Source organism: Lepeophtheirus salmonis, chromosome 12 (assembly GCF_016086655.4).
Source record: "Lepeophtheirus salmonis chromosome 12, UVic_Lsal_1.4, whole genome shotgun sequence".
Lineage (NCBI taxonomy): Eukaryota > Metazoa > Arthropoda > Copepoda > Siphonostomatoida > Caligidae > Lepeophtheirus > Lepeophtheirus salmonis.
This window is the reverse complement of record NC_052142.2, coordinates 11111048-11123153: the sequence shown is the minus strand read 5'-3', so window position 1 is coordinate 11123153 and position 12106 is coordinate 11111048. Positions and strand designations below refer to the sequence as shown.

The 12106-nt window shown below is 28.8% G+C and overlaps 2 long non-coding RNA genes across 3 annotated transcripts; both read right to left on the bottom strand.

Annotated features, from left to right (window-relative positions):
* Window positions 1-2409: 2409 nt before the first annotated feature.
* Window positions 2410-3397, bottom strand: LOC121126960 (uncharacterized). Its single transcript, XR_005867370.2, has 2 exons — window positions 2650-3397; window positions 2410-2594 (listed from the first exon to the last, which is right to left on the bottom strand). It is a non-coding gene; the product is annotated as an uncharacterized lncRNA (long non-coding RNA).
* Window positions 3398-8646: 5249 nt separating this feature from the next.
* Window positions 8647-12106, bottom strand: LOC139906779 (uncharacterized). 2 transcript variants are annotated; one of them, XR_011782705.1, is made up of 4 exons: window positions 11991-12106; window positions 9225-10948; window positions 9031-9170; window positions 8647-8968 (listed from the first exon to the last, which is right to left on the bottom strand). It is a non-coding gene; the product is annotated as an uncharacterized lncRNA (long non-coding RNA). The 2 variants fall into 2 exon arrangements; XR_011782704.1 differs by having other exon boundaries at window positions 11020-12087.

The window sequence follows — 12106 nt, the reverse complement described above, 5'->3', positions numbered from 1 at the left end:
TATGGATGATAACCTCGACGAAAATGTGTAGTGCCCTTATTCATCAGTACAAATTTAAGCTGTGCATACAAATTTGCATATAGCAGAAGTTTTATATGCCATGAATGGATAATGATATCGTTGTTGATTGATTGATTTCATCACTGTTTTCAGCCCTAACATTGAGATTGAATTGAATTACTCAGCGAAGTAATTAATCGTTTTTATCATCATAATTAGGAAATAAAATATTTACTTCAAAGATATGAGTGTTGGTACTTTCGAAGTTATTAGGAAAGAGCGTTGCTATTCTGTTCAGACCATGAGCGAGACATTGACATGCAACATCATTAAAAATGATTGCTTAAGGTGCCATTGATAATGAAACCCCTAAGTCTCTCGCCACAGAATTTTTTCAGTTGTCTACCTTCTTAACATCTTCCAAATTTTTTAAATAAGGTCAACCTATCAATACTACAGTCATGGATCGTGGTTTAGTATAAGAGAAGAAAATTGTCATTTCCTACAATATCTTTCTTAATCTTTGTGGGAATCCACTAACTTTGTGATAAGGTAGCGAGAAGGAATGGTTTTACCAGTATAAAGTTGTGTAAATTTTACTAAATTTGGATGACTATCAATATGGAGTGGTACATTGCCGGAGACATGCATCATGTTCATATCCAACATAAAATTAAAAGCATTAGGACTTTTTTCAATTACATTCTTTGAATATAGCTTCAAATTATGATGGTGAATACGACTTAAATTATGCTGTTGAAATTCGAATTTTCTGAAGGCTTGGCTCCCAAAACCACAAAGGCCATATAACAAAATTCTATAAATCTAGACTTTTTCCGCTACATTATCGGCAAGAAAGGAATCAAAATTAATAATTATCTAACAATTATATAATAAAATTGAATATTATTCAATGTTAAAAAAATAAATTTAATTGTTATATTTATTTGTTCTTATTACATTAATAATCTTTTGTTTAAAACATGTTCAACTTCTTCATAAAAAAGTAATATTGGAATTGCTCATACAATAAGTCTTAGATTGAAGTAACAATTTAAAAAATTAAACTACATACCATATTGCCATTATATTTTATACAAATGGAAATATTTTTTATAATTTTATCTTATATTAAGGAAGACATACTAGCTATAAAATTGACTTAATTATTTATTTTTAAATTGTGTATCTTTTTTATTTAACTTTTAATCTAATTTCGGAAATTTCCATCACAATTATACATTTAAACAGTTTTTTTTTTTTTTTTGGGGGAGGGGGGGGCTTGATGTTGACAAAGGAATAGTTCTCTGACATTGAATGCGATTCATGAGAATGACAATTTTGTAATTGAGAGGCTAATATGATTTCAATATTTAAAGAACAGGACAATTTAATATTTCAATATCAAAGATCCATATCCTTCCCATGTCTTTATTGAGAGCAATACCATTGAAGGACACAAATGCTCCAGAACTGGATCATTTTCTTCAAATTGGAACAAATGGTAAGTATTTAAATCTTGATGAAAACTGAGTAACATAATTAATGGATTAATATTGTAACCATTCTACGCTATACAACCTTGGCTGGGAAGTTATGATAAAAAGTCTTTGTTGGACTAAGACTGAAAAAAAGGGATACTTACTACTGATAATTGAAAACTTTTTTTGAGGTGAAAAAATATTACTATCACCTAGCTAATCGTTAAAAAACGAGAATTGGCTCTAAACGGAATTGAAATGGCGTAGTTAATTATTATTGGATTAGAATTCAATATTCATAATTAATTGAGAACAATACCTGCTACATTTCCTTCTACAAAGTATAGATTAAGATACAATGAAAGACAATATTTTTTGTCAAAGACTACCTATGAAACTCTCATCCATAGTTGAATCAAGGTTATTTTATTATACTTAGAGGAAAGATTAGGAACAGAGTAAAAATTTACGATTATGTAGCAAACATTTTACTGACAATTTGAACTGACAGATTCTTTAGAACATCAAAAAGTAACAGTAATTTTTGATGGAGTATGTTTTTTTAGACGCATCAACTTTATTGATGGAAATAGATTTAAATTTAGAAATGTAATCAATGAAGCCGACAGCATTATACATATGGCAAGATAAAGATCATTATCACATAGTCCAATTGTTAAATCAAATTCATAATCTTAAATTTGTTATCAATTCTATTTCAATATCAATACATTAGTTTTAAGATACTTGAGTTTAATTAAATCATTACATTAGCTTACTAAGAAAGTTTTGAACTACATTTAATCCTAAAATTTGTTTGCTCAAGAAATCCTAATAAATAGTCAGTATTTTCATTCTTTTATGTATCGTGATCCTTTAAAAATATCACTATATGCTGAGCGGAATGACAATGAAAGAATGTTTACAATTAATTATTCATGATCACTATAAGTATTTATGCGACCTCTTTATTACATATTGACTTGTTCTTTAATGCCGGACGTGACAAAGTTACATGATCTTTTGTTAGATTCAATTCCACACATTCGCTAACGCGTCTCATTCTAGTATCTTCTAATTGATGAAGAAGGCTCGTCATAATTGATAGATATCCTATCAAATGATAGTCAATACAAACTAGTAGTTACAATACATATGGGCATACTACATTTGGTCTTAGATTGAATGATAGAATTGATGACAGCAAGACTAAAGAGTTAACACAGAATAAACCTTTTATTTCATTTTCCTAATGGATTTGATTGAAATCAGACAGTATTTTTCGTTCCTCGCTGCAATCCGCTATGGAAAAGTGATCCTCTTGAGAAATTGTATTTTTTTAAACTATTCGGATACATTCAAACATTTACAATTCAAATATCTGTTAAAAATGTAACATAGGCAAGGATGTTGAACAAGGAATACAAAACACGACTACAAAATGATTAAGGTGTACCCCTTTTCTTTTCTCATGCAGATGAAGTTAAAAAGAATTAGAAATAGAAAAGGGAAGACACACCACTTACTCTTTTTGTAGACTTGTTTTGTGTTCCCCGTTGGATACTCTTAAACATAACGTAGAATACAAAATTAATTAAAACCTTAGCTAACCTGTAAACAAATGACAATTAAAAACACTATTATAATATATACACGATCAGGAATATTTAAAACTAAATATTTACAAAACAATATTAATTGATGATGATTTAAAACAAAAAATCTCAATTTTCATTAGAATATGTGTGTAAAGTTTAACAATAGGAAAAATTCTATCAAAGGTTCTGTTCTTTTATGTTACATAATCTATAAACAATATATTGTGTTTTTATAATTATAGCAGTAACTTTTTCATTATTCAAATAAAAGAGGAAGTTTCCTTGTTGATTGAATAAGTTATTAAACATTTTAAGAAAGTTTCCATAACTTTTTGATAAAAATTTTATCGCTACAGAATATGATTAGTTGTTTCCTTTGTACATTGGCAGAAGAAAAAAAATTAACATTTGTCATTAAAATGCTTATCAGCCACTTTAAGAGAACCAAAAAGTATTATGTATTGAAACCCTCTTACTTTTGGCGTAAAAAAATTATTTATTATTACCAGCGTTTTCGGAAACACTTTTTTATGCTGCATCGTCCCAAGTATACGTTAAAAGGTGTCAAGTTGTGCATGTATGCATATCTTTTTGTAAGTAAGATGTACTAAAAAATATATATACAAAAAGGGATGAATGCACGCCCTCCTGAACTGTTTTTTTTTTTTTTTTTTTTTTTTCAGAAAATAGACGAACAATTAAACAAGCTATTTTATTCATCAGAAAATTTTTAAAGTTTAGATTCACAGTAATATCAGAGTTACAAGTGCAAACAAAATTTCAGTTGGCACATCCGATCGTAAAGATTGTTCAAACTTTCTTGCTATTTTAGAATATGCTTGGAGTATAATAATAATACTGTAAGGAAATTTAAAATTCCTGAATATAAGATTAGAAGAAATTCCATTTGGCTTAGCTTTAAAGCTATATTCAGATAAATTTTCCAAAAGTAATCTTTTTCGCATAGCTTTATTATCCAATAGAAATTCAGAGATTTATATTCATAAATAAGAGATAAACTAAAAATATACACCTACATACCTATACTACTAATTACTAGAGATTAGTTTTAAGCAGTACAATTATCATTATGCATATACATATTCAGTCATATATTTTAATAACCTTATATACAGGATTTAACATAAAACACTTTTTCATTTAGCGCCATTTGCCATAAAAACTCTTTCTTCTTTTTTTAATTAGCACTAATATAGTTTGCTGTAAATATAAAAAATATCCTGCACCATAAAAGACCAAAAGGATCTCAATTCTTGAACTTTACGTACAAAGCAGAAATATAACTAAGATGAAGAACGAATTAGACTGTTTCCAAAACACTGTGGCCTCAGTAATTAAAAAAGGACACGACTGAAATTCCCCAAGAGGAGTAGGGACACGACTGAGGACGGTTGCGTTTCAAGGGGCTGTTTATGCTACAATTACAAAAAAGCTTCCGTAGTGCCATGTTTTTGGTAATCAGGTATTTCCAAAAATTGATTAACAGTTTGGAACAACTTGAATCCGGGAACAATATGGAGCTAGGCCACACACAGCTAACAACATCCAAAATTTCATCAAGAACAATACCCCAGTTTTCTTTCATAAGGATTATTGGCCTTTCTGTAAACTAAAAGTACTCACCTTTACTATTCTATCCTAGGGTGGCTAAAAAAGGATGTTCCCTGGAATTAATTACGTATCAGAGAATATGCTAAAGTCAGCCATCTCAGAGACATGATTTAATCTTGAAAAGTTTATTCATTTATTATATATTCCTTGATTTGGTCAGATGGAGTACACATTATTGTATTACAATTGCTCCATCCGGCCTAGGTGTTAGGTGACCTAGGTGTCTTTGATATATATTTTATTTTCTTGAAGCGAACGAGTATCAAATTTTTCGCAGATTTAATTCAAGAGAATAATTTATATCGATTGTGTTGATCATTAAGCTATGTTGCTCCATCTTGATAATGTTGATTTCAAGTACTCATTCTGAAATGCCCACCCCTTTCAATATATTCCATGTTATAATATTAACAGCACCTCAAAAAATTATCATCACCATGCGCCACTAAAACAAATCATGATGTATCGGTAATAAATGTTTTAGATTAGACAGGCTTTCTTGGATGTCTTAAAAAGCAGGTAAATATCTTTCTCAGATTATTGAATAACTAGTTGGATAATTAAAGTGCAGTGAGAAATTTCAGGATTACAAAGTAAATTACATGTGTGGAACAGTACATCAGTTACTTAAGGGATAAAATTTTTGAAATATATAAACCCTCCTAACACTAGAATGAGAATATCGACGACACTGAATAATACAAAATCTAAAATACTTTTATAGTTGATACTATAGGATAAAAATTTTTATTGATTTATACTAAGATTTAACTTTGGTCATTCAAACCTGACCAAAGTTAAATCCTAGTATATATTTAACTTTGGTCATTCAAAGTTGAATTATACTATTTCAAAGCTTCTTTCTTTGAAAAAATATTTCAAATATTAGGTATTGTTTAATATAACTATTTTCTTATACTTTGAGCTATAAATGATAAAATTATTGATTATTATATCAGGCGTTTTATTATCATATAATACCCTTCATTCAATATCTTAGCAAAGTAAATTAAATAAATAACCAATGGTAAGACTATCTAAATACAACATAATATTGCTTGTTTAATATTTTTACTTACAAATAATATCCTGGGTTATCTAATAATTGTTGAGATTCTTTATTAGTATTAAGACCTGCTATTATTAATGACTTGATGGATAAAATAAATAATAAATTATATCTCTTCATTTTATCGTTTAAATGTGTTGGTGGGAGTGTTTCTCATTTGAATGATTTCATTTATACTCAATGCTTAATGTATTCATAAAACACGCGTTTAAGAGTATAAAGAAAACTCTTTAACAATTGATAAATGCTTTCTAATACAATATTATGATTTTTTTATAAAAAATTCCATAGTTTCTTTACGAATTTCATTAATAAAATGTATAAATATTTACAGAATAGTTAAATATATTTTATTATTTTCCTTTTAACTTTTCATCATTGAGCTAAAGTCAAATATAGACAATTTAATTTTTGTGCTTTAATAATGACCGTGATGGGACTGGTTTATTTATTATAAAAGGGTTTTTTGGGGTTTTATTTTGAGAAAACGCTAAGCATGCTACTAATAAATTTGATACTTTGACAATAAATGAATTATTAATCTTTTAGTTTTAAATCAGGCTTTTAGAAATACTGTTTTTTTAAATTAATTGCAGTATCTATTTTTTCATTTAATGTTAATTCTTAACAAATTTGACTCGAAAGTATAAATATGTCTTGACCTTTAAAGTAATAGGTACTTACCTGAGATAATTATTCTAACTGATACTCGATATTGCCTTGAAAAACCTTTTTCGATTCCTGTCTCTTATGTATCCTTCTCATCCTTTAATTTATACAAATTTGTATTCAAGAGAGGTATTTCCTTACTTATCAAGTCGAGCTTGAATCTGAAAATTATATTGTGATGTGGAGACAGAAATCAAATATTATGGTGCACTTTTTGACATAATTTGTATAAACGGCCCTAACAACGATAATACAGTCTTCTTCGAAGAGAGACTGATGTCAATCATTTTAAGGAAACCCACCATCACGGGTTGATATTTCAAAATAAAGCTAAAAGTTTGTAAAAATTTTATACTAAGTTCATTAAATGATCATGCAAATTCTACTATAATACTGAAGGCTCTAATATCATCGTTTGGATTCTGTGATGCTTGGAACATTATAAAACATTATTAACACATGTAACAAAAAACAGTTTGGCCTTTATTTATTTTTTAACTTTATTTTAGGCTGTGTAACATCATAATATAATATTCCAAAATCCTTTGTTTTTAGCCATAAATAATATTGGCCAACGATAATAAGAAAGGAAAACATAATTTTCTAGACATCTGCATATGTGGTGGATCAATTAAATAACAGCTTGATAAAAAAAAATCATTCCATTGACAAATTCCAATTTTATTTATTTACTTCATAAAAATTAACAGCCAAAAAATAGCTTAAAGCCTTCAGTTGAAAAAGATATAACTCTGTCAAACAGATTTGGTTCAGTTTTATACGATTTGTTTAAACTAATAAATTTTCTCTATATGAAAATTTCAAGAAAATATCATTATCAAGAACAAATATATGACTTTTTAAAGATTAGAAAATATAACTATCTTAAACAATCGAGTATTGTAATCGTATTCGAAATTTAAAGATTATATCTTTCAAAATAAGGATTTTATAGGGATTTACAGTAACACTGCGTTTCCAGGAGGGGATTTTTACCCTGGACCTGGATTTGAAATTCCATAACCTTGAACAACCATATCTCTATTCTATTGATATTGGCTTGGAATGTTGTATAGAGTCTTATCAGTTTAAACTAATGGTGTAAAAATGAACCAAATCTGTTAATTACGCCATATAATTTTAGACAAATGGAATAATCTCATATTATTTTTCTTTTTTTTTCTTTCCATCCCCTCTCGCAGGAATGGCGTCAAAAAATGACTTTGTTTTTTTGTTTCCTTTCTTTTATTAGCCAATCGACAATAAAAACTCTACGTGATTATTCAAGGTCTTTAGAATTATATAGATAGTGTTACAAAATACTTTTAAAAAAATTTTGAACTTACCTTTAAGCTTTAATTTATCATATTATAGCCTCAGATATTTAGCACAACGATGTTGTTATAAGTATAGTTGATAATATTGTAGAGAAAAACGCGTGCGAGGAGACAGGGGGGAGAAAGACACATGGTATCATTGTTTAAAATACTGATGTGATTATCACTGATAATCACATCAGTATTTATCAGTTGCCTGCTTTATTATGATTTTTTAGGGTGTAACGAAAGTATTCATTAGCAAAATGTTTAATAAAGATATAATACATATAATTGACTTAGACGATTTTTATCCGTTACAGTAGATTTGGAAACGTCACACTCCATGAAATAGTAATTTATTGTGAACTATATTCTCAGAAAAATAACTAATAAAACGACAAAATAAGAGTATTTCGAAATATATTTGAAGTTCCAAATTTAAAATAGAAGGCTTAAATTAAATATAATCTACATACTAAAAAATAAACCATCATACATTTAAGTTAAATATACAAAATTAAACAATTAGAATCATATAACTAATAATAACAATAAATTATAAATACAGAATATTGAAATAATAGATTGATCCAAATAATATCTTCTTGTTCTAACATCGGAATTCAGTTCAATATGTCATAACTTCAGGTTGCAAAATACAAGCCAGAGGTGGAGTTTAATCAAAAAGAGTTGCATATACAATTGTGCACAGGATAGATATATTTCTACCAATGAGATTTTAATAATTATTAATAATAAAGTAAATCAAAAAATAATGTTAGATTTCAATCCATATCTTCTTCCAATCTTAGTAAGAACAGCTTTTAGAATCCCACTTTCATTTATTTCACATTTATCTAAAAAAAGGAAAAGTTAATCCATGCAGTCAAATTTAACTGATAAGACAATTCAGGCAACCATTCTTGACTTATTGTAGTTTTCTAACATGACATCGTAAAGATTTAGAGCAAAAGCTAATTATGTAGTAATGTCCGGCGATATTACTCCTTATTAAGAGCATCAAAAAAGATTTTTTTCTCCACTATTTATGCTTATATAACAACATATATACAGAATTGGTAATTATAATGCTACACCCAATGCAACTACCCCCGTTGTTGTGACCATTTAAGCAGTTGTTTTTGCCTTTTATGAGTTTTCTGAACACCATTTCTTGGAGCCTATCAACCATAGCTAAGCCTTAAGTGATAAAGAAGTAATATTTATTGACTATGTAATATTGGAAAACCTAATGATCATACCCAAGTCTTTACGTGAAGAAACTAGTCTCAGACAAACTAGTTGCGAACCATCCAAAGCTACTACCCCCGTTGTTGTGACCATTTAAGCAGTTGTTTTTACTATTTCATGAGTTGTGTATCATAATTCTTGATATGTTTAGCTAAAATAGAATCATATTTTAGAGTTAGATTTAAAAAAAAGATTGAATACTTACTGTTAGATAGTACAAAATTCAGAGTTTCATTTCGAAATTAGTAAATATTTTATACTTTTTACTGATAACTTGATCGTCATTTGGTGTGGATGACTCAAAACATTTTTATATGTATTTCTATAAATGACATCAGTACCAACATCCTCCATTAATTTAATGATGGCTCCTCGGGAAGGGATAGGTTTACTCGTGTATTTCTCCATAAATTTTTTGAACATAGATGATTAGCAATTGATAAGGTTATATTACATGCAATAAGCATCTTTGTGAGATCAGAGTTAAAGTCTGACTTGATGTATTCATCATTAACTTGATTTTTTAGATGAATATCCATTCTCTTGATATGAGATGAGAATAATGAGTGGCGTGTAATTCTAGATAGGAGACCAAAGGCACATTTATTTCGACAAATCCGACAAACCATCTGTTTCTCATCTGGTAAGTAATTCCCAAATTCCTGGGCCTCCATTTTCAGAAATCCAGACAGAATGCGACGTTATTTTAGGCATTTTATTCAGTTCTCTATCGACTATCACCATCTAATATTATATTAATATTGAATAATAAAGGCGGGAATGATGACGTTCTTGATTGATAGAAGAAGATGTATATTATTTAATCAATGATGCCATAAGCATTTATTCTCTTCTGCTCGCACGCTTTTCTATTCTTACCAAAATTATCACCCTTAGTTATAAGAAAATTCGAGTGGATACAAGATAGCTTCATTCACCAAGAAACAATATTATGTTTATGTCTCTTAATGTGCTTTAAATATAATATTCCACACCATTTCTAATAAGTTTCTAAATGTTGTGACATATCGATATACGAGGACTTTAGCGTAATATAATTTATTTTTATTTTCCTAGGAAGAGTCTCAGATTGGAGTAATTCTAACCCAAGTCCTTGTTAATTTCCTTTTCCACCAGGGTTACCATGTTGATTTTCGCTTGTTTTAAACATACCTATTATGTATTCTTATCCTATTTTTATACGATAATAAATATCATCATTTATATTAGATCACCATAGTGCATGTTTGATTTAAAAAAATATGTATATCCAAGAAGCTTGGCTCAATTTTTTTTTTTTTTTTGAGTGATCCTATTTTGTATGAGGGTGTACAAGCAAATTTACAATATTATTCTAATAATATTTACTATTTTAATCTGTTAATAATGATGTTGTATCCCGTATTAAATAATAGTAATTAATATCACAATATAATACCTTACTTCGCACAAATTGAAATAAAGTACTTAGTAATCATGTTTGAAATATTTAAATTTCCTACTCATCTTGAATAGATATTTTCATTGTTTCGATCCTGGATTTTTTTTCCCGAGGAAAGAGTCGACTCTGCTCTCTTGGCTGCCTGTTGGTTTTTCTTGGATTAATTTTCATCTGGTCGTCCCTCGTGGAATACGGAATTTGAATAAGAGCATCTCGCGAGATGGATGTTCAAGTTAGAAATGAATCCTTCGATTCCTTCTTTTTTCCTTTGGTCCTATTGATGTCGACGTTGCCTATGTAATATATTATGTAGAAAAAAGAAAGTTTTCTGAATAATCTTCATAATTCCAAAAAAAATGTATTTGATTTTAACTTTCCAGGGCATTTTGTTTGTCACTTTCCTCCCAGCTTTTAGCTTTTCTCAATCATTAGACTGTCATGCAAGGATTTCATGTCGCTTTTCTTCATTTCCTGAAGTCCATAACTATCTAAAAAATGAGAGAGAAAATCAGAATAACAATAGTGAAGCAAATACACATCTAGGGTATTATGGACCTACATATATTACTACTCCTACTTCAGGGAGGGAAGATTCGTCCAAGGTATCATCCTTGTTCAGAAGAAAATGCAATGATTCTTCATTCTTCCAACTGGGTTAGAATAAATGAATATTTATATCATTTGATTTTGTGATTCTAAGTTGCTATTACTTATTTCAATGTAATCAAATAATTAAAAGTAAAATTGCAACTTCACTTCTTCTTAAGAAGTACTCTTCATTTTTTCCCCTTCAATTGGCTACATAAAAGTTGAAAGGTTGCGTTAAATATATACCAAATTTGGTCAGGGAAAAGCTATAAACAAAAAAAGAGGAGAGGCACAAACTTATTTGTCCCATCAGTGAAACAAGCTTAACAGTATTATTCCGTTATTCCTTCCAAATCGTTTAAAGCCTACGTATAACAGTTTAAAGAATTGTGATTGTCTTGTTTACCTTTTTTGTTTTTATAATTTATCAATGTTGGAATACAATGGCAAAAGTTTTGTAAGTAGTATTCCAAGGCAAAAAAGTATAAATGCGGAAGGGTTTCAAGACAAACTGTACAAAGCAAAAGCGGCAGAAGGATAAAATGTATAAGTAGAAAACGTCACACAAATACACACTAGGGGGCACGTTCATTTCAAAATTGTTCAAAGCGAATCCCCCTAGACCAATATATAATATGTATAAACACTCATGTTTAGATCAGGGGTACGATATATATTGCAGTATTTCAACTGTAATTCGTTATTGTGACACTTTGGGTTTCAAATGGGATATAATGGGAAATCCAAGCGATGTTTGATATATTTATTAAGACCATTATCAAAAAAATATCCTCATTGTTCGGAGAGAAAAAATAATCCTTCAAGTGATTGGAGATTGAAGACTAACTGCAGTATTAAAGAGCACTTGAACCATGGCCCAAATAAACGCAAAACTTATAGAGGGAGAGTTGAATATTAAAAAAATCATTAAAAATATTTTACGTTTAATAACTAGGGAGTTCTTTGAAGCCAAATATAATTGGAAAGACACATTCCATTTATCTTTATAAAGTGAACCTTTTTCCTAAATTGAGAATTAAACAATAGGAATATTGAAC